Consider the following 21,153-nt stretch of genomic DNA (forward strand, 5'->3'; position numbering starts at 1 on the left):
TCTCTCTCTCTCTCTCTCTCTCTCTCTCTCTCTCTCTCTCTCTCTCTGTATATATTTAAGATGTACATGAATATACATTTTAATGTATATTATTTATAATGTATATAATTCTTTATATAATATATATGTTTTATTTTTAAACAGAAAAATAATTTTAGGGAATACTGAGGGAAATCAGAAAAGACCTGTTGAAAGAGGTGGCACTTTGGCTGAACCCTGAAGGAAGCTGGTGGTGAGATGGGACAGGGGGAAGAGTGACAAAGGATTCCAGGGATTCCTTAATGCCTTCCAGGATCAAATACAAAATGCTGTGTTTGGCTTTTACAGCCATTCATAAACCGTCAGAGCTTTCTAGAGTTAAACCTTACTCTTCTCTTCATATCCTGTTCCTGTGTCAATGGACACCTTACTGTTGATCACTCCATAATCTGACTTTGTGCCTCTTCATTCGCTCTCCCCTAAGCCTGAAATGTTTTATCTCCTCACCTCCTTCTCCTTGTTTTCTGCTTTTCTTGGTATCTTAACTGAAACCCCACTTTCTACAAGTAGCCTTCACTGATCCTCCTTGATGTTAGTACCTTCCCTATAAGAATATCTCTGATTTATCCTGTACATAACTTGTTTGTACATAGTTGTTTGCATGCTGTAACCCCCCCCCCAACCAAACTATGAGCTCATTGAGGGCAGGAACTATTTTCTCTTGCTTTTCTTTTAGGTCTAATTCTTAGCACAGTACCCAAAACATAGCAGGTTGTTAATAAATGTTTGTTTATTTGACAGGCAAAGAATATAGTTTGTGCAAAGGCCTGTGAAAGAGTATAGAATGTCCTCTTTGGGGAAGCAAGTAGACCAGTTTCATTTAAACGTGAGGTACATGGTGGAGATAGAGGGAGAATTAAGAAATGTGGCATTTGCTTAGAAAGTTTGATCAGTTAAACTGTAAAGTTCTTTAAATGCCAAATAGAGGGTTTACATGTCATCATAACCACCAAACTTTCATTAATATAGCTTTTGCTTCAAGACCTTGAGAGGGAAGCCAACTATCTACTGAGGCAGCCCTTTCTACTTGGCTATGGCTCTAATTACCAAGAAGCTTTCTCTTACATCCAACATAAGTCTGCTTCTTTTCAACTTTTATTCATTACATCTAGTTCTGGCCTCTGGGGAGAAGTAGAACAAGTCAAATCCCTCTTCAATATAACAGCCCTTCAAATACTTGAAGACTGCCACTTCCAGATGCTGTAGACATTTTTCCTCCCAAGGGCCATTTGGATAGGGCAGATGTCCACTGATGACTGGATGACACCTTGAACCTAGAATTCTGATTCCAAACAGCATTTTCAAGGCAAAGACTGTTTTGTCAGATTTGTGATCTCAAAAATTGCAGAGATACCTCTAAGGGCACAGATTGTAACTCCTCTACACCTTTTTATTCTCTGTGACTTTTGTTTATATCATCATTCCTAGACATCCTTCCTAATCCATCTATCCAACTATCTGGGGGTCTTCACTAAAAGTTTACCTACCTTGTCAATCAATTTTCCCTTACTCTTGCAATATGGCCTTTACACCTCCTTTTACAGTTATGTACTTTCCTGTTAAGATATTCTTGTATATTCATTATTTTTATGTTTGTTTTATTGATATGTTTTATTTTTACATTACAAATATTTACAGATTACCTCACCTCTGGAAGAGATATCTTATAAAAAAGTAAAGCCATTTAGCAAAATTAATAATTTAGTGACCTCATCTGAAAACGCAAGCCACATTCCACATCTGTAGCACACTGCTGTACTTATCTATTTTTTTTTTAAATTTGAAGTCTCTTTATGGCCACAACATGTCTCTCTATTGGGCTACTGGTGACCCCAACTTCTGATTTCTTGGAGATTGCAACATTCCAATTTACAGGCATAAAGCTTCACAAGAAAAAAAATATTGGTATTAAACAGATGCATTTTTCTTTGTTTGTTTATTTGATTGCACAGGGAATCTTGGTGTCTCTCTTAAGCATCCTGCAGGGGAAAAATATTAATCATCAAGCTGGGAGAATTCTATTCTTGACAGGAAAGGTAGCATATGATCCAAGTTTTCATTACTGAAAAATTCTATCTGGTTGATGTTGGTTAGCAGCTCTCACCAGGTGAGTGAGTAATTCTAACAAATAGCCTTGTTTGAAAACCTTTGGGGAAAGATGCATGGGAAATTGGCTCTAAAATAAGAGTGCGAGTTGACTGAAGTAAACATGGAGAAGGTGGGCATGAAAAATGAGCAGGTAATCAAAGGATAATTGGGAATAGATAATGAGGAGAGGGATGAGATGACATGGCATGTTAAGAATACAGAAGAAATCTAAGGGCCGAGATGAAATAGAGAAGTTATGCTGGGAAGAAACATGTAGATAGATGATCAGTATTGATTATTCAAACCAGTAAAGGCTTCTCTTAACTCAATCTTTGAGTTTTTTTCCTTCTAAAAAGCATTAACTCTTTAATCTTCTTTACCATTGGAGACATATCTGTGCCTCAGAGGAACAGTGACAATTAGGAGCACCCTTGCGATGCCCTCTAAGATGGGAATCACAACACTGCTCTCTTGTGTGTAGCATCAAACTTTCAACCTATTGGATCATGAGAGTAAACAAAAGAACACTCTCACTTGCAATAATGTACTTAGAAAGGACTCAGGTTTTAAAAGATTCAATCTCTATTTCTGGAGGTCACTTTGCCAGTCAGTATTAGAGCTGTCCTTATAAATAGGTGCATTAATGTATAGCATCAACTTAGTGAAAGAAGACCAGTGAAAAGTCCTTAATATCATACTAAACAACATATTTAATAGGCTCCCTGATGACTAAAATTCCATGCCATACCATGTAATGCTATTTCATTCTATTCTACAATCATTTATTAAATATTTACTAAGTTTAGTGCGTGATGGGTTATGGCCTTTCTCAATCTTCATTTTCTTTGATGTCTCTGCACCTTTGATGGCACTGATCACTCTCTCCTCCTTGATAATTATTTCTCTCTAGGTTTTGTGACATCATTCTCTACTTGTTCTCCTCCTACCTCTCTGACCACTGCTTCTGTACTTTCTTTCCTGGATTCTCTTCCAGATCATGCCTCTTAGAGTTTAATCCTGGGTCTTCTTCTCTTTTTCTTTTATACTACTTCACTCAGTGATTTCATCAATTCCCACAGATTTAATGACCATCTCTATGATGATGATTCTCAAATCTACCTATCTTTCCCCACACTCTCTGCCAGCCTAATCTCACACCTCCAGGTGTTTTCCAGACATCTCAAATTGAATGTCTAGCTAACATATTAAACTCAATATGTCCAAAACAGAACTCATCTTTTCTCCTAAACCCTCTCTCTCTCCTACTTTCCCTACTACCATAGAGGGCTCCCAGTCCCTCAGGCTCACAATCTAGGAGTCATCCTAGATTCCTCATTGTCACTCACCATTCCCCCCACGTCAAATTTGTTGCCAAGGTCTATCAATGTTACCTTTGTAACATCTCTCAAATGTGCCCCCTTCTCTCCTCTGGCACTGCTACCACCTTGGTATAGGTCCTTATCACCTCACAATAGCAATGGCTAGCATTTGGGTCTGCTTATCTCAGTCTCTCTTCACTCCAATCTCTCCTCTATTCAGCCATCCAAGTGATTTTCCTAAAGCATAGGTCTGATCATGAAACTCCCAACTCCACAGATTCCAGTGGCTCCCTATTTCCTCTAGGAGCAAATACAACATGTTCTTTGGTGCATTCATAGTCCCTTATAACCTCATCTCCTCCTATCTTTCCAGTTTCTTATATCTTAATCCCTGACACTTGCCTCCTGGCTGTTCCTCAAACAAGATACTCTATCTCTGAGCTTTGGGCTTTTTCTCTGGTTATCCTCCATACCTGTAATGCTCTACCTCCTCTCCTCTGACTACTGACCTCCTTGGCTTCATTTAAGTCATAGTTAAAATTCTACCTTCTACAAGAAGCCTTCCCCAACCCCTCTTATTTCTATCTCCTTCCATCTCTTAATTAATTCCTAGTTATCCTATGTGTACCTTGTTTTGTGTGTGCGTGTGTGTGCGTGTGCATGTGTGTGTGTGTGTGATGATTGCATGATGTCTCCTCTATTGGATAACAATCTCCTACAGGGCTTGACTTTTGCCTCTTTTTGTATCCCCAATGTTTAGCACAGTGTCTAGCATATAGTAGGCACTTAATAAATGCTTATTGAATAATTGATACTAAAGATGAAATGTAAGTAAGGCCCTGTCCTCAAGGAACTTAAAATCTAGTAGTTCATGTTTAGTTTGTGGGGTTTTCCTCTTTTTAAAAGTCAACTTTCATTAAACTTTATGTTGGCAATCATTAAAACTTAGTTCAGCTTACTTTAGGTTTTACTACAGATCCTATTTTGATAGCAGGACAACAGAAAGAAAACAGATTCCTAAAGATGGGCAGACAGTAGATGGAAGGGTAACTTGAGGAAGGGGAAATGTGTATCTAAATGGAAAGCTGGAATTTTTTAAGATCAACTTGTTAGCTTCACTAATTTGCCCAGAACTGCCATTGTTCAACAATATTTTTGTGTCCTAGTGGATGAAGTTCCACACTTTTTAAAGTAAGAAAGACTTGAATTTGAATAGTCTTCCAGATTTTTAGTAGCTATATGAAACTATATGGGCCTCTCTCATTCCGTCTCTCCATCTATAAAATGGAGATAATAAGCACTACCTTAACAGAGCTGTAGTCAGAATCAGATGAGACAGCATGTATAAAGTATTTTGAATCTTAAAGTACTATATAAATACTAGCTATTATTGTTGACATGGTTCTTAATTGTCCTCAATTTTAAGTAATGAGAAAATTTTAAGCTCAACTTTAAGCACTGAAATGGACTAAAAACATGATTTTTAACCTCAAAGAACTTTCAGTCAGATAGAAATGATCAAACCATAGGGAATCTCTGGATCTTAAAGTTAGCAATTATTTCAGAGACCATCTAGTCTACAAGTTAAAATTCCTTCTATTATATTCCAAGAAATAGTCACATAACCTTCTCTACAACTCTATAGTGAGGGTGATGGTCCTATCCAAAAACACAGCCCATTTCATTTTTGGGGGGTTTTGGTTAATTTTGATTTTTAGATAACTTTTTCCTTATATGTGTATGCCTAGGTCTAAGCCCAGTACCTATACATTGTGATTAATAAATAAATAAAATCTCTATCTACTTTTATCAGTCAAATATTCCTCTCCTTTATGTCCCATAAAACTAATTGTCCCTTGTTTTGAAGTGTAATTTTGAAGTAGAATAGACTAAAAGAGAATGGAACTAAGATCAGATAATCAATTAGAAGGCCACTAGAACTATGGCCTTGAATATAGTCAAAGGAAGAGATGATTTAGGATGGAACTAAGGAAGCAGAAATGAGGAGAAAGAGAAAAAGTTTGAATTTAAAAAAGATTTCACAGATGGAGTCAATGTGACCTGACAAATTATTAGATCTTGGGGTCAAGGAAAGAAAATGATTGTCTAAGAATTCCAGTAACAATAATGTTAATAGAGGAGCAAGTCTGAACAGGAAAGGTGAGGTCAATTTTCAGCATTTTGACTTTGTCAGTCTGGGTCATATTCCATAGAGAGGTGGAGATAAGAATTTAAAGCTCAGGAAAGTGGTCAGAGGTATAGGGATAGATCTGAGAATAATCTGCCAATACCTGATGGGGTGTATAGGGTGTCAAGGCCATCTAGCACCTCTGGTGTGAAGGCTTGCTGAGCCCTTTTTAGAGCTATTCATCCACCTTTAGTGTCCACCTGACACTTAGCTCTCACCTGCGGCTCCAAGAAGCTGTAGTACATGCAGCAGCCACACCCCAGTGAAACTATCTCAACAGAAGGGCTAAACAAGGTGGAAGGTAAGGTAGGCCTCAAACCCTTCCCTGAGGAAGGGGGTGTGTCTACCCCAAATATGTGAAGACTTCCTCTGGCAGAATGGTTCAATGAGAACAATTTGTTTCAACTACCATAAAGGTAGCTGAAGCAGGAAGTGTAGAACCCTTAAAGCTTAGTCAGACTTCAAAGAGGTCAGGGTTACTCACTGTATCCTAGGCCTTTGCCAGTCATCTTGACTTTGTTTTGCCACTGGACTTTGATGACTCTGGAAGAAAGAGTGAGGTTGATGACTTGGTACAACTCTGCCTCACTTAAATCTAATTCACACACCAGTCAAGACATCAACCCATGATGTCATTGGTCTTCTTCAAAAATAAAGAACAAACAACACCTAGATCTGATCATTGAAACCATGAGTATAGATGAGATTACTAGAGAAAACATAAAAGAAAAGGGGCCAGAGGACAGAATTTTGAGCAACATGTATACTTCAGTGGGCAGAAAGAAGAATAAGTGAAAGAAAGAGAGAAAGGGCTATTGGAAAGATAGCAGAGTCATTAGGAGAATGCAAGATCATCAAAATCAAGGGAGAAGAAAATTCAAGAAGGAATAGGTGACCAGTAGTCACAATTGTGCCTCGATGGGGTCAGAAGGTTCTTTAAGTACAAACCTATTGGTATGGTAAAGTGAATTCAGCAAAAATAAACATAAACACATGGACTGACGTCATTTACAGGCAAGTAAGATGTCTTCTAAGAATCATGGATTAAATAAATCATTCCCCAATTGATAAATGAGCAAAGGATATGAACAGGCAGTTTTCAGACAAGGAAATCAAAGCTATCTATACTCATGTGACAAAAATGTTCTAAATCACTATTGATTAGAGAAATTCAAATTAAAACAATACTGAGGTACCTACCAGATTAGCTAATATGACAGAAAAAAGAAAATGATAAATGCTGGAGGGGATGTGGGAAAACTGGGATAGTAATATACTATTGGTGGAGTTGTGAACTGATCCAACCATACTGGATAGCAAATTTGGAAATATGCCCAAAGGGCTATAAAACTATGCATACTCTTTGACCCAGCAATATCACTACTAGGTCTGTATCCCTAAAAGATTTTGTAAAAGGGAAAAGAATCTGTTTTTACAAAAAATACTTACAGCAGCTCTTTTTGTAGTGGCTAAGAATTGGAAATTGAGGGGATGTCCATCAATTGGGAAATGGTTGAATAAGTTGTGGTATATGAAACAAGGAGCAGGATTGTTTCAGAAAAAAAAAAAAAAACCTGTAAAGACTTATTTAAACCGATACAGTGTGAAGGGAACAGAACCAGGAGAACATTGTACATCGTAACAGCAATATTGTGTGATGAACAACTGTGAATAACTTAGCTATTCTCAGCAATAAAATGATCCAAGACAATCTCAAAGGACTCATGATGAAACTGCTATCTGCCTCCAGAGAAAGAACTGATAGCATCTAAATACAGACTGAAGCATCATTTTTTATGTTCCTTTCTTTTTTTATTTCCTTCCTTCCTTTCTTTTTCTTTTTTCTTTCTATTTTTTCCACAAAATTACTAATATGGAATTGTTTTACAAGATTACACATGAATAACCTATATCAGACTGCTTACCATATCAGGGAGAGGGGAGAGGAGGGAAGGAAGGATAGAATTTAGAATGCAAAACTTAACAATAAATGTTAAAATTGTTTTTACATGTAATTGAGGGGGAATAAAAAAAATTCAAGGATTCCGATCTTCAAAAAGAGTAGAACCCAAAACTAGTGATCTCATGAGGGTGCCAAGATAATGGTTCTTTCTCACCCTTTTTCTTATCCCCAAGCATAGATATAATAATAGGACTCCATTTAGTCCTCTTCTTTGTCACATTAATTTTTTAAAGGACATTTCGAAAAGTATGAGAAAGTGTACATCATTGTACCTTATTCTTTATCTTGGTTATTGGAGAGAAGGGGAGGGAGATGTAGTGCAGGCCAGAGGGGAGGGGCAGTAGAGCTGCCAGGGAGCTGAGTGTGTCTCACCAAAGGCTTGCTCCTGCTGAGCTCACAGCAGTTCTGCTCCGCAGGTGGAAATCTAAAACTAAGAACTCAATAGCAAAGATTGTACGCCTATAAAATAACTAAGCCAGAACCCCTTCCCCCCACCTCCTATTGCATTTGTGTCAGGGAAAGCTGCTCCATCTTATATTTTCCAAGAGTTTGTTTTTATTTTCTACCATATTGACTAGCACCCAGGCCATGATCCTGACTCTCCATTGAGGACCCCAGGACACTCACTGGTAAATCTGAGTGCCCTTAGACTTCTAAAAGAAGAGCGACATACATGCCAGTACCCACAATGTTAATGTGTGAGCAGGTTGAGCCCCAGAATAAAAACATCCCTCAGAGTATAGTCATTGGTAACACACTCAAAATTCAACCTCTCATCCATTCCTGGCCCAGTCACCATACAAAAGAAGAATCAGTCTCCCTACTGGTGATTTTTCCTCCCATTACACCCAATCACCACTAATTCAGCTTTGAAAACATACATATTACACCTAAGGTTCAATACTCGGAGAAATTGGCAGTTTGATCAAAGGCCATTCAAATGAAAGTCATGAATAAAAGTTTTGCCAGTTATCAGAATATAATCCCATGGGGGGGAGGGGGGAAACAACTTTGATAGTTTTTCATGCCTATACTCTTGCCTCCAGAACAAACTGAACTAGAATCATGTCAAACAAAAAGGCATCTCTGAGGTGAAGTCCAGCTCCTTTGTTTTACTGAGGAGGAGGAAAAGGTCCATCCAGAAAAGCAGAATTACTCCTTCTATACAAGATTCAAACCCATTCCATGATTCCCACACTGTGCTAGAAATTGGGGCAGGGATGAGGAGAGAAGAGGGAGGGATGGAGACTTGAAGAGAGACCAAAAAGTTTGGAAGATTTGCTGTGTAAAATGACATAAACTGTCAATGAAAATACAATAAAAGGATGGGACTGAAGCAGCTGAGCCCAGTTCCTCGAGAGCAAGATCTCAGCCTTCCTTTATCTTTACTACTGCATTCTCAGTATCTGTCACACTGCACTATCCATATTTTTAATTGAACAGTTAATTAAAGTTTTTTAAAAAATTTAATTAAATTTTTAATTTAACTAACATTTTTGTAAATAGCATTTTATTTTTTCCAATTACATGTAAAGATAGTTTTCAGCATTCATTTTTATAAGATTTTGAGTTCCTATTTTTTCTCCCTCCCTCTCTCCTATCCCCCCACCCCAAGATGGCAAGCAATCTGATACAGGTTATAAAAGTGTAATCCTGCAAACATGTTTCTGCGTTAGTCATGTTGTGAAGGAAGAAAAAGAACAAAAGGGGGAAACCAAAAACACACAAAAAAAGTCAAAATAGCATGCTTTGATCTGCATTCAGACTCCACAGTTTTTTTCTCTGGATGTGGATAGCATTTTCAGTCTCAAGTTTTGGAACTTGTATTGCTGAGAAGAGCTAAATCAATCATATTTGATCATTGCACAATGTTGCTGTTACTGTGTACAATGTTCTCCTGGTTCTGCTCACTAAGTCACTCAGCAGCAATTCTTTCCAGGTTTTTCTGAAATACACCTGATCATCATTTCTTATAGCACAAATTGTATTCCATTATATTCATATACCACAACTTGTTCAGTCATTCCCCAATTGATGGGCATCCCCTCAATTTCTAATTCTTTGCCACTACAAAAAGTAACTGTAAATATTTTTGTACATGTAACTCCTTTTCCCTTTTTTATGATTTCTTTGGGATACAGACCTAGTAGTGTCATTGCTGAATCAAAGGTATACACAATTTTATAGCCCTTTGGGCATAGTTCCAAATTGTTCCCTAGAATGGTTGCATCAGTTCACAATTCCACCAACAATATATTAGTGTTCCAATTTTCCCACATTTTATCCCACACCCATCATTTTTCTTTTCTTTCATATTAGCTAATCTGATAGATATAAGGTGGTAGTTCAGAGTTATTTTAATTTGCACTTCTCTAATCAATAGTAATTTAGAGCATTTTTTTCATATGACTATAGACAGCTTTAATGTCTTCCTCTGAAAATTGCCTATTCATACCCTTTAATCATTTATCAATTAGGGAATGACTTTTGTGCTTATAAATTGGACTCAGTTGTCTATATATTTTAGAAATGAGACCTTTATCAGAACCACTTGCTATAAAAATATTTCCCAGCTTTCTTCTTTCCTTCTAATTTTGGTTGCATTGGTTTTGTTTCTGCGAAAAACATTTTTTTAATTTATTGTAATCAAAATTATCCATTTTGCATTTCATAATGTTCTCTATTTCTTTTTTGGTCATACATTTTTCCCTTCTACATAGATCTGAGAGGGAAACTATTCCTTGCTCTCCTAATTTGCTTATGGTGTAACCCTTTATGCCTAAATCATGCACTTATTTTGACCTTATCTTGGTATATGATGTGGGATGTTGGTCTATACTTAGTTTCTGCCATGCTTTTTTACAGTTTTTCCATCAGTTTTTTGTCAAATACTGAGTTCTTATACCAGAAGCTGGAGTCTTTGGGTTTATCAAACAATAGATCACTATAGTCATTTACTACTGTGTCTTTTGTACCTAATCTATTCCAATGATCCACCATTCTATTTCTTAGCCAGTACCAAATAGTTTTGATGATTGCTACTTTATAATATAGTTTTAGATCTGGTATGGCTAGGCCAATTTCCTTTGCATATTTTTTTTCATTAATTCCCTTGACATTCTTGATCTTTTGTTTTCCAGATTGTTTTTTTCTATTTTTTCAAACTCTACAAAATATTTTGGTAGTTGATTGGTATGACATTGAATAAATAAATTCATTTAAGTATAATTGTCATTTTTATTATATTAGCTCAGCATGCCCATGAGCAATTGATATTTTTCCAATTATTGACATCTGATTTTATTCACATGAAAAGTGTTTTGTCATTGTGTTCATATAGTTCTAGGGTTTGTCTTGGCAAGTAGACTCCCAAATATTTTATACTGTTTGCAGTTATTTTGAATGGAATTTCATTTTCTATCTCTTGCAGGTGATCTTTGTTAATAATAATACATAGAAATTCTGTGGAGCCATCTCCTGTCATTCTAATCTATATCTTGCAACAGCACCCAGATAGCTCCAGAGGAGAAAGTGAGTCTGGTGACCTTGCACAGCCCTCCATTACTTAAATTCAATTCCCTTGAAAGTCATGGTATCATCTTCCTATTGTCATGGTCCTCTTCAAGAAGGAAGGACAAACAATAGAAACCCTGATGATTTGTGTGGGTTTATTTATATTTTATATCCTGCATCTTTGCTAAAGTTGTTACTTCAACTAGTTTTTTTTGGTAGATTCTCTAGGATTCTTGAAATATGCCATCATATAATCAGCAATATTTTTAGTACAATATTGAATAATAAAGTGATAATGGGCATCTTCGTTTCACCCCTAATCTTATCAGGAAGGCTTCTAGCTTATTCCCTTTATAGATAATGCTTACTGATCATTTTAGATAGATACTAATTATCATTTTAAGTAAAACTCCATTTAATCCTATGTTCTCTAGAGTTTTTAATAGGAATGGGTGTTATATTTTGTCATAAGCTTTTTTCTGCATCTATTGAGATAATTACATGATTTCTATTGGTTTTGTTATTGATATGGTCAATTATGCTAATAGTTTTTCTAATATTGAACTAGCCCTACATTGCTGGTATAAATCCTGCCTGGTCATAGTATATTATCCTCATGATAAATTGTTGCAATCTCTTTGCTAATATTTTGCTTAAATTTTTTGCATGAATATTCAGTAGGGAAGTTGGTCTAAAATTTTCTTTCTCTTTCTTGGCTCTTCCTGGTTTAAGTATCAATACTGTATTTGTGTCATAAAAGAAATTTGGTAGGACTTCTTCGTCTATTTTTCCAAATACCTTACATATTATTACAATTAATTGTTCTTTAAATGTGTAGTAGAAGTCACGTGTAAATCCATTTGGCCCTGGAGATTTTTTCTTAGGAAATTCACTGATGACTTGTTTGATTTCTTTTTCTAAAATGGGGTTGTTTAAGTATTTTATTTCCTCTTCAGTTAATCTGGGCAATTTATATTTTTGTAAATACTCATCCATTTCACTTAGATTGTCAGATTTATTGGTATGCAATTAGGTGAAATAGCTCCTAATTTTTGCTTTAGTTTCCTCTTCATTGGTAGTGCATTTTCCCTTTTCATTTTTGATTTTGGTAATTTTATTTTCTTCTTTCTTTTTCCAAATCAAATTAGTTTCATTTACTAGTTCAATAGTTTTCTTATTTTCAATTTTATTAATTTCTCCTTTGATTTTTAGAATTTCTAATTTTGTGTTTAATTGTGGATTGTTTAATTTGTTCTTTTTCTAGCTTTTTTAATTGCATGCCCAATTCATTGATCTGCTTTTTCTCTATTTTCTTCATGTAAGCATTTAGAGACACAAAATTTCCACTAAGAACTGCATTCCATAAATTTTGTCATGTTGTCTCATTATTTTCATTCTCTTTGATGAAATTATTTGTTGTTTTTATGATTTGTTGTTTGACCTACTCATTCTTTAGGATATTATTCATTTTCTGATTAATTTTTAATCTATCTTTTCTTTTTTTGTTCATTATCTTTGTTCTCTTGCATTTTTTATTAATTTATTTTGATTTCTCAACAATCATGTCCATAAACTTTTGAGTTTTAAATTTTTATCCCCTTCCTTCCCCCTCTTCCTCCCCAAGATGGTGCACAATCTGATATAGGCTATATATATATACATTCCTATTAAAGATATTTTCATGTTAGTGATGGTGTAAGGAAGAATTAGAACCAATAGGAGGAACCACAAGAAAGAGAAAACAAAACAAAACAGAAGAAAAAAATAGCAAATAGTATGCTTCAATCTGCTTGCAAACTCCATAGTTCTTTCTTTGGATATGGATAGCATTTTCCATCATGAGGCCTTTGGACATGTTTTAGATCCTTCCATTGCTGAGAAGGGCTAAGGTTATCAATGTTAGTCATCACACAACATGGTTGTTACTATGTACAATGTTCTCCTGGTTCTGCTCACTTCACTCAGCATCAGTCCATGTAAGCCATTCTGTGTTTTTTCTGAAGTCTGCTTGCTCATCATTTCTTATAGCACAATAGTATTCCATTACATTCATATACCACAACTTGTTCAGCCATTCCCCAATTGATGGGCATCCTCTCACTTCCAATTCTTTGCCACCACAAAAAGAGTTGCTATAAATATTTTTGTATACATGTCCTTTTCCCATCTGTATGATCTCTTTGGGATGCAGCTGGGTCAAAGGCTATGTACATTTTTATAGCCCTTTGGGCATAGTTCCAAATTGCTCTCCAAAATGGTTGAATCATTTCACAACTCCACCAACAATGCATTAGTGTTCCAATTTTCCCATATCTTCTCCAACTTTACTTATTCAGTGCCTTGCCAACCAAACTACAAAAAAATTATTTTATGGAGCTAGAAAAAAATAATAATAAGATTCATTTGGAAGATCAAAAGGTCCAGAATATCAAGGAACTAATGAAAAGAAACGCAGGGGAAGGTAGCCTAGGATTACAGATCTTAAATTGTATTATAAAGTAGCAATCATCAAAACTACTTGGTACTGGCTAAGAAATAGAGTGGTGAATCAGTGGAACAAGTTAGGTACACAAGACACAGTAGTCAATGACTATAGTAATCTACTATTTGACAAATCCAAAGACCCCAGCTTCTGGTATAACAACTCACTATTTGACAAAAACTGCTGGGAAAACTGGAAAAGAGTATGGCAGAAACTAGGCATAGACAAAATCTCAAACCATATATCAAAATAGATATAAAGGCTAATACTATAAGCAAACTAAGAGAGCAAGGAATAGTTTACCTATCAGATTTACAGAGAATGAAGAATTCATGACCAAACAGGAGATAGATAACATTACAAAATGCAAAATGGATAGTTTTGATTACATTAAATTGAAAAGTTTTTGCACAAACAAAGCCAATGCAACCAAGATTAGAAGGAAAGTAGAAAATTGAGAAAGAATTTTTACAACCAGTCTCTCTGGCAAGGGCCTCTTCTAAAATATACAGAGAATTAAGTCAAATTTATAAGAATGCAAGTCATTCCCCAATTGAGAAATGGTCAAAGGATGTGAGCAGGCAGTTCTCAGATGAAGAAATTAAAGTCTTCTATAGTCATATGAAAAAATGCTCTAAATCACTATTGATTAGAGAAATGCAAATCAAAACAACTTTGATGTACCACATCACACATATCAGACTGGCCAAACGTGACAAAACAGGAAAATAATCTATCTTTTCCTGATCCTTTATTACATGTAATTTTTATTTCATGTAAGTCTGAAAAGGATTCATTTAATAGTTCTGCCTTTCTGCATTTGATTGTGAAGTGTTTTTTTTTTTTTAATGCCCTAACACATGATCGATTTTTGTGTAGGTGCCAGGTCTTGCTGAGAAAAAGAAAAATGTATCTTTCTATATCCATTCAATTTTCTCAGAGGTCTATCATATCTAACTTTTCTAAAATTCTATTCACCTCAACTTCTTCCTCTTCCTATTCCAAGCTGTTGACTCTTTTTTCATAATTCTTCTCTACAACTCTCACTTCTTTTCCCAATTTTTCTTCTACCTCTCTTACTTGATTTTTTAAAAAATATTTTTGAGCTCTTCCAAGAGGACTTTTTGGCTTGAGACAAATTCATATTCCCCTTTGAGGCTTCACATGTAGGCACTTTGACATTGTTGTCCTTTTCTGAGTTTGTGTTTTTATCTTCCCTGTTGCCATGGTAGCTTTCCATGGTCAGGGTTCTTTTGGTTTTTTGCTCACTTTTTAAAATTTGAGCTCTGTTCCTTGGCTATAGGGGGTACTGTTAAAAGCTTCTTGCACTGGAGGTCAGAGGCCTGGCCACTGGGTCTCTGTGCTAGGGCCTTTGAGGCTGGCAGTTTGTGCCAGGGCTGGCAGTTTGCTTGCTGCACTGGGACTGGAGGCCTCATAGCTGGCCTCCTGTGCCACTGGCCTACTGAGTCAAGACTTCAGGTCCTCAGTCGTTAATCTATGCTGTGACTTGAGAACCTCCTTCTGGCTTATCTGGCAATCTCCTGCACTGGGCTCCAATCCCCTTTTACCCAAGTGAGAAACATCTTTTCCTTCTAAGTTGTCTTGGGCTGGGAAATTGTTTCACTCCATCTTTTTGTGGGTTCTCCAGAAATCTTTTGGAGAATTGATTTACCACTTTTTTCAAGGGAAATTATGGAGAGCTCAGGCAACTTCCTAGCTTCTCTCTGCCATATTGATTCTACCTCCTAAAACATTTATACCTTAACAGTTGTTAAATAAAGCTTCAGGGAATATGGGTCATTAATTTCATATAAAATTTTTTTCTTCAGAGTTTTTTTTCTTAATCTCCTATAACAACTAACACAACACTTTGTACTTTCTAATTGCTCAGCAAATACTTGCTGAATAAATGGATGAACTAATGCAAGCTACTTCATATCACCCAAATATGCCCTACTACTGCTCACATCAGAGCCTTTGCTCTTTACTCTTTACTCTAGTTGGAATGTCCTCAACACTTTTTTCCATCTACTCAAATTCTACTTATTTTATATAAGACCAAATTAATTTTCAGTTGTTTCATGAAACCTTCATTGACCACTACAATCTATCGAGATCTCTTGTCCCATAAAGTCTACAACAGAATTCTAGGCCTCTCTTAAGGGTCTTCCATTATGATTGGTGAAGTCCTCAGGAATTGTTGTCCCCAGCATCATGGAGGGCTTCTTGCCTCCAAGAGGCCTCTCCAGTTCCCACCTTTGGTTCTTGTACTTCCCAGATCTCTAATTAGTGAGAGTTCTCTTTAATTAGTCAAATTGCTTTCTGTATAGCTTCCTCCCTCTAGTTCCCTCCCTAGGGTCCTGTGCTCCAAATGGTGAGAATTCTCCATATAATCAAACTGAGCCATATTCGCCATCATGATATTCTTCAGCCATCTTCATGCCATGATGCCACCAGTATGGCCTTTCCATGTTCCCCTCCCCTCAAAGATATAGCTTTTGGTTTGGAAACAATAATTAATCAAAAATATTATTTCTGGAAAGATGCTGAAAATCAACTCTCCTATGGCTCCAGTCACGATCTCTTCAAAATACCCCTCCCAGCACATTCCCTTCTGTGTGTTTTCCTCTCTTACTAATATATAAATTCCTTGATGGCAGGGACTACTTTGTTTTTGGTATCTGTTTTCCCAACATGCTTAGGACAGTAACTGGCAGAGAGTAAGTGTCTAATAAATGTTTTTTTCATTCATTCTATCCATGGCACACACCATAATATTATATTTTAATGCTATTTAGCATACCACAATGGTATGGTTTACCCTTACTATTTGGATTCTTTCTAATTGAAACAAATAATGGGTTTCCTTACCATAATGTCTCAATACCTTAACAAAAAAAACAGGTCCATAAACTTCATAGAAATTGAAAGTTTAATGATTCTTTGATCTGGAAAGATGAAGGCTTGGTAGTTATGTTATCAAAATCCATAAAGTCCTGAAAGATATAGAGTAGGGAAGTGGGAACAATTTTACCAAATCATGGAATACTAGAACTAGGTGAAGTATGGAAAGAATGCAGCTTGAAGCTGAGTCTCCTCACTCAATGGCTCCTCTCAACCTCATTTTGTCAACTTGACTCAACTTTCCCCATTAGCTCAGCTAAGTTGATAAACATATGTGAAGGCTAATAGAGACTGGAAACCTTTCTTTTATCTTCAGTTATATATCCAATAATGTCCCTGTCTTAGTCATTAATCCCATCTGGTACCTCTTCACTGACAGAGGATAACTTAAACAAGATGTTATTATTTAATTACTAATAGGTTCTTATGGGCACATCAAATACCAACATAAACACACAAACAGTAAGTGGAAAGCTTACTTATCCTGCCCACTCCCATTTATACATGCAACAAATGGGCGGAGACATCTCACCATCCTCATCAAACAAATTTCTGATATAGAATTTCATATTCTTTGTGGAAGTACTCTCCAGGAAGAAATTTTGTGTGCAAATGATTCATCTGAGTAATGTCTGGTATGCTTTTCATTGTGATTATTAAACTGATATTAGAGTTTAGATGTCATTCTCCTGGGAGTTTGAGTAATATGAAATTCTCCCAGCATCTGATCATCTCTGTATAAACTTGTAAAATCAAGTTCATAAGTCTTCAAAGTTCAAACCTACAAAGATGAAACCTACTCAATTGTAGGAGTAAAGAGACCAGAGTTTGAATCATGACTCCAACAATTAGGATGTTAGAATTTTTGAATTTCTACAGACCTTCGAAATTTAAAAAAAAAGTCCATGCTTGCTCCTCTATTTTATAAAGAAACTGAGGTTTAGTGTCGGTGCCTTCCTTTGCTGACTATTTCTCATTTTTGCATAGTTGTTGTCATGTTGCCTTTCCCTCCATGAGGCTGTAAGTTCCTTGAGGACAGGAACTGTTTCTTTGTCTTTATTTGTATGCCTGGCTCTTAGCACAGAGCCTGGCATATGGTAGGTGCTTAATAAAGGCTTGTTGACTATATTTGTTATTGACTTGACAAGGGGGTAAAGTGATTGGCTTGAAGTCATAAAGTATGTTCATATTTAAAACTTGAGTTGACCTTCACCATGTAGTCAGTGTGATCATTTTATAAATGAGGATATAAGATACTGAAACCCAGAAGAACAAAGTGACTTGCCCAAGTCATCTATCAAAGATTCAAATTCATTTTCTCTAACTTCAAATTGAAAGCCCTTTATAGACTACATTGGCTCCCAAAGTGAGATTCAAATCTAGGTCTTCTGAATCTAAATCTAGTTATCATTCAATTTCCTAGCTGTGTGACCATGCACAAATCATTGGAATTCATTTCACCTCAATTTCCTCACATGTAAAATGAAACACTACTTATATGACATTCCTTATAGGATTGAAAGAAAGGTACTTTTTTCTAAACGTTGAGGATAGAGTATATAAATCTTAGAGCAATTAGATATGTGTAAGATTGTGTAATCTTAGACAGACAAGAGGGTATAATTTCATATAACAATAGAAAGGCAGAATGGTGTAAATAGTATAATGGATAAATAACTGGCCTTTAAGCCATGAAGTGAATAAGCATTTATATAGTACCTACTATGTACCAGGCACTGTGCTAATTGCTTTTTCCAAATATCATCTCATTTGATCTTCATAAGAACCCTAGGAGGGAGGTACTATTATTATCCCCATTGTTTTTCAGTTGAGGAAAGTGAGGTGATAAGAAGTTAAGTACTTTGTCCAAGGTCATGCAGCTTGGAAGTATCTGAGTTGGTATCTGAACCCAGGTCTTCCTGATTCTAGGCTCATGTTTTATATACTGGGCTCCCCAGCTGTCTCTTTGGTCAAGTCCTGTCTCTGATCGATACTGGTCATGTGAGCTTCAGCACATTCCTTAAACTATCAGAGCTCTAGGTAAAATGATTGACTTGAATGCCTATCTACATAGTGAAATAACTATTTAAATAGGTACTAAATTCTATCTATCCAAGTAGGAGTAGAATGATTCACTTTTTCCCCAAAAACTTTTACCTATTTCACCTTTTAGACTTTCACTATTCAGAAACCTTGTAGGTCCCCATCAACTACTGATTAGAGTCTAAATTCCTTATCTTAAATTCAAATCCTTCTACATTCTGGCACCACCTTAACACTCCAGCCTTCTGTCACAAAGGTTAACTGACAGATCATCTTTCCTCTTTGTCTTTGCTCATGTCATTCTCTTGCCTAGAATATACTTTTTTTCCTTTGCTTATCCAAAACCTGCCCACCTTTCAACATCAAAACCTCATCTCCTCTAACAAGCCTTCACCAATTTCTCCAGCCCATACTGTTTTTTTTTTTGCCTTATTTTGAACCCTTATAATAATTAACCTTTATACCATTGCTTTGGGATTTATCACTATGACTTTGTATTGTTGAGTTCCTGTAGCTGCATTTTATTTCTTCAGCTAGATCATAAATGAGGACAAAGCCCTGGTCATTTCCATATCTGCCACATACTTAACATCATGTAGAACCCATACTACGGACTCAAAAAATATTAAATGAATGAGCATGGAAATTGTTAGCTCCATAATGTGAGAGTGGGACAATTTAATTTTTAGTGGGGCTTGATGAAGAATCCCCCCAAAACTTAAAAACAAAGCACTTAAATGAGGCAAGACTCACTCAAGTCCTTGTCAATATAATGCTTCCATTTGACAAATAATGCTCAGATGCTCCAAAGCCTCATCTCTTTGATTAGAAGAGAGGAGGGTGATTAAGGGGGTATAAATTCCCTGAAAGAGCATTTGATCAAAGCACTTGGGGGTGGGGGGTGTTGAGGAATGGAAATCTAAAATAAATTAGAAAAGACTGTGTATTATGGCAATTAGGCTGTTTCTGAAAGGACTTCCACACCTAAGGTTTGCACCTGTGTACCATTGATTGGTTAATTCTTTCTTTTTGAAAAAGAAGCTGGCTTAGTTTGTTGTTACTATCTTCCTGTGGTGTGTTTTTTTTTTCTTTTAAAAAAATTACTGCCAGCAAAATCATCACAGAAAATCCTTGAATACATGAGAGCCCACAGATTTATTCAGTGTATTCAAAGAGTGAATAATTTAAAGCTAGACATGCAGACACCATTTATAATCTTATTCTTTTTTCCTCAGTCCATACTACTGAGGCTACTTTGGGGCAAAAGGTACCAGTACCTGGTCCTCACTATCTTGCCTCTTCCTCCTTCCTGGACCCCAGTATGTATTTTCATATTACTCCCTTCCAAATGAAAAAAAGAACCCTTTTCCCCCTTGACTTCCTGGCATGGAGGCTGGTGACAGCCCACTGCTGCAAATGCTTGAATAAATAGAGAATAGGAGATTTCTTCAACAAGTGAATTATTTAAATCTGCATATGCAATGAGACCTGTAAGGCAAAACTTCTGTTCATAAGACCCCCAGGCTCTTTGGAAGATATTTGATATGTAATTTCCTAAACTGCTTACTGTAGTTTTTGCATCTTATTGTTTATTTTACTCAAAATTGTATTGTCAGTAGGAAGGTTCCCAGAGAGAGTTCTTGATTGAAATATGCTTGGATGAGCATTAGGTTTTATTTTTTGTGCATGTAATAATATTAAATCTTCAAGTTATTGCCAGTTGGATATTTGCCAAGATCTGAATAAAAATGGTTTTTTTTTCATTTTTTTTTCTTTTTTCTTTCCTCTCACTTCTGTTTGGGAGGCTTAAATAATAGACATTTTCTCCTAAGTTAAGCAAGGAATGCTGAAAGGTAAATGAAAACTATTGATTAGTGAATATAAGCAGAAAAGAGTTGATGGTGAGTGAGTTCTGTGTTCCTGATCTAGAGAGACTTGCTTCTGCTACAAAGGAGAAGAGAGCCCTACCCCATTTCCTGCTGTCCTCAGGACCTCAGCATACCCATGCTTCCAGGTTGTCTTCCAAAGGTTAGTTAGCCTTCAACTCAGGACAGCCTTAAGAATGCTTTCTATAAATATACTGCTTTTCATTTGACATAATGTAGGTGATATTTATTTGGCACCAATGATGTGTCCTACAATGTAAATTTCTGTGGAATATAAAAAGAAAGTGGGAAAAAAAGCTTAAGGCAGAATGAGATTTGCACGCATGAAATAATCACAGAATAATACAAGCCAATATGTAGGATCATAGGATTTAGACTCAGAAAGGGCCTTGGAAATAATCTATTCAAGCCCCCTCACTTTACAGATGAGGAGACTGAGGTCTGGAGAGATGAAGAGTATTGGCTACCTATCACATAGGTAGCAAGTACTCAAGTAAAGATTTAAAAAAAAAAGTACCACTAGCTGCCTGATTCCATGAGTCTTGCCGTTACACCATGCTACGTCAACGGTCAAATGTTAGAAGCTTTTGGAATATTTCTATTGCTTCTGATCCAGAAAGGCCAGCATTTATCTAGAATCCAAACTGCCATAAACATCAAATGACCATATTATCTCTCCTCACTTTCCCAAAATCACACACAGACATACATGTAATAACATGGGGACA

The sequence above is a fragment of the Vombatus ursinus genome, unplaced genomic scaffold, assembly GCF_900497805.2.
Source record: "Vombatus ursinus unplaced genomic scaffold, bare-nosed wombat genome assembly UNPS02014791.1, whole genome shotgun sequence".
Taxonomy (NCBI): Eukaryota; Metazoa; Chordata; class Mammalia; order Diprotodontia; family Vombatidae; genus Vombatus; species Vombatus ursinus.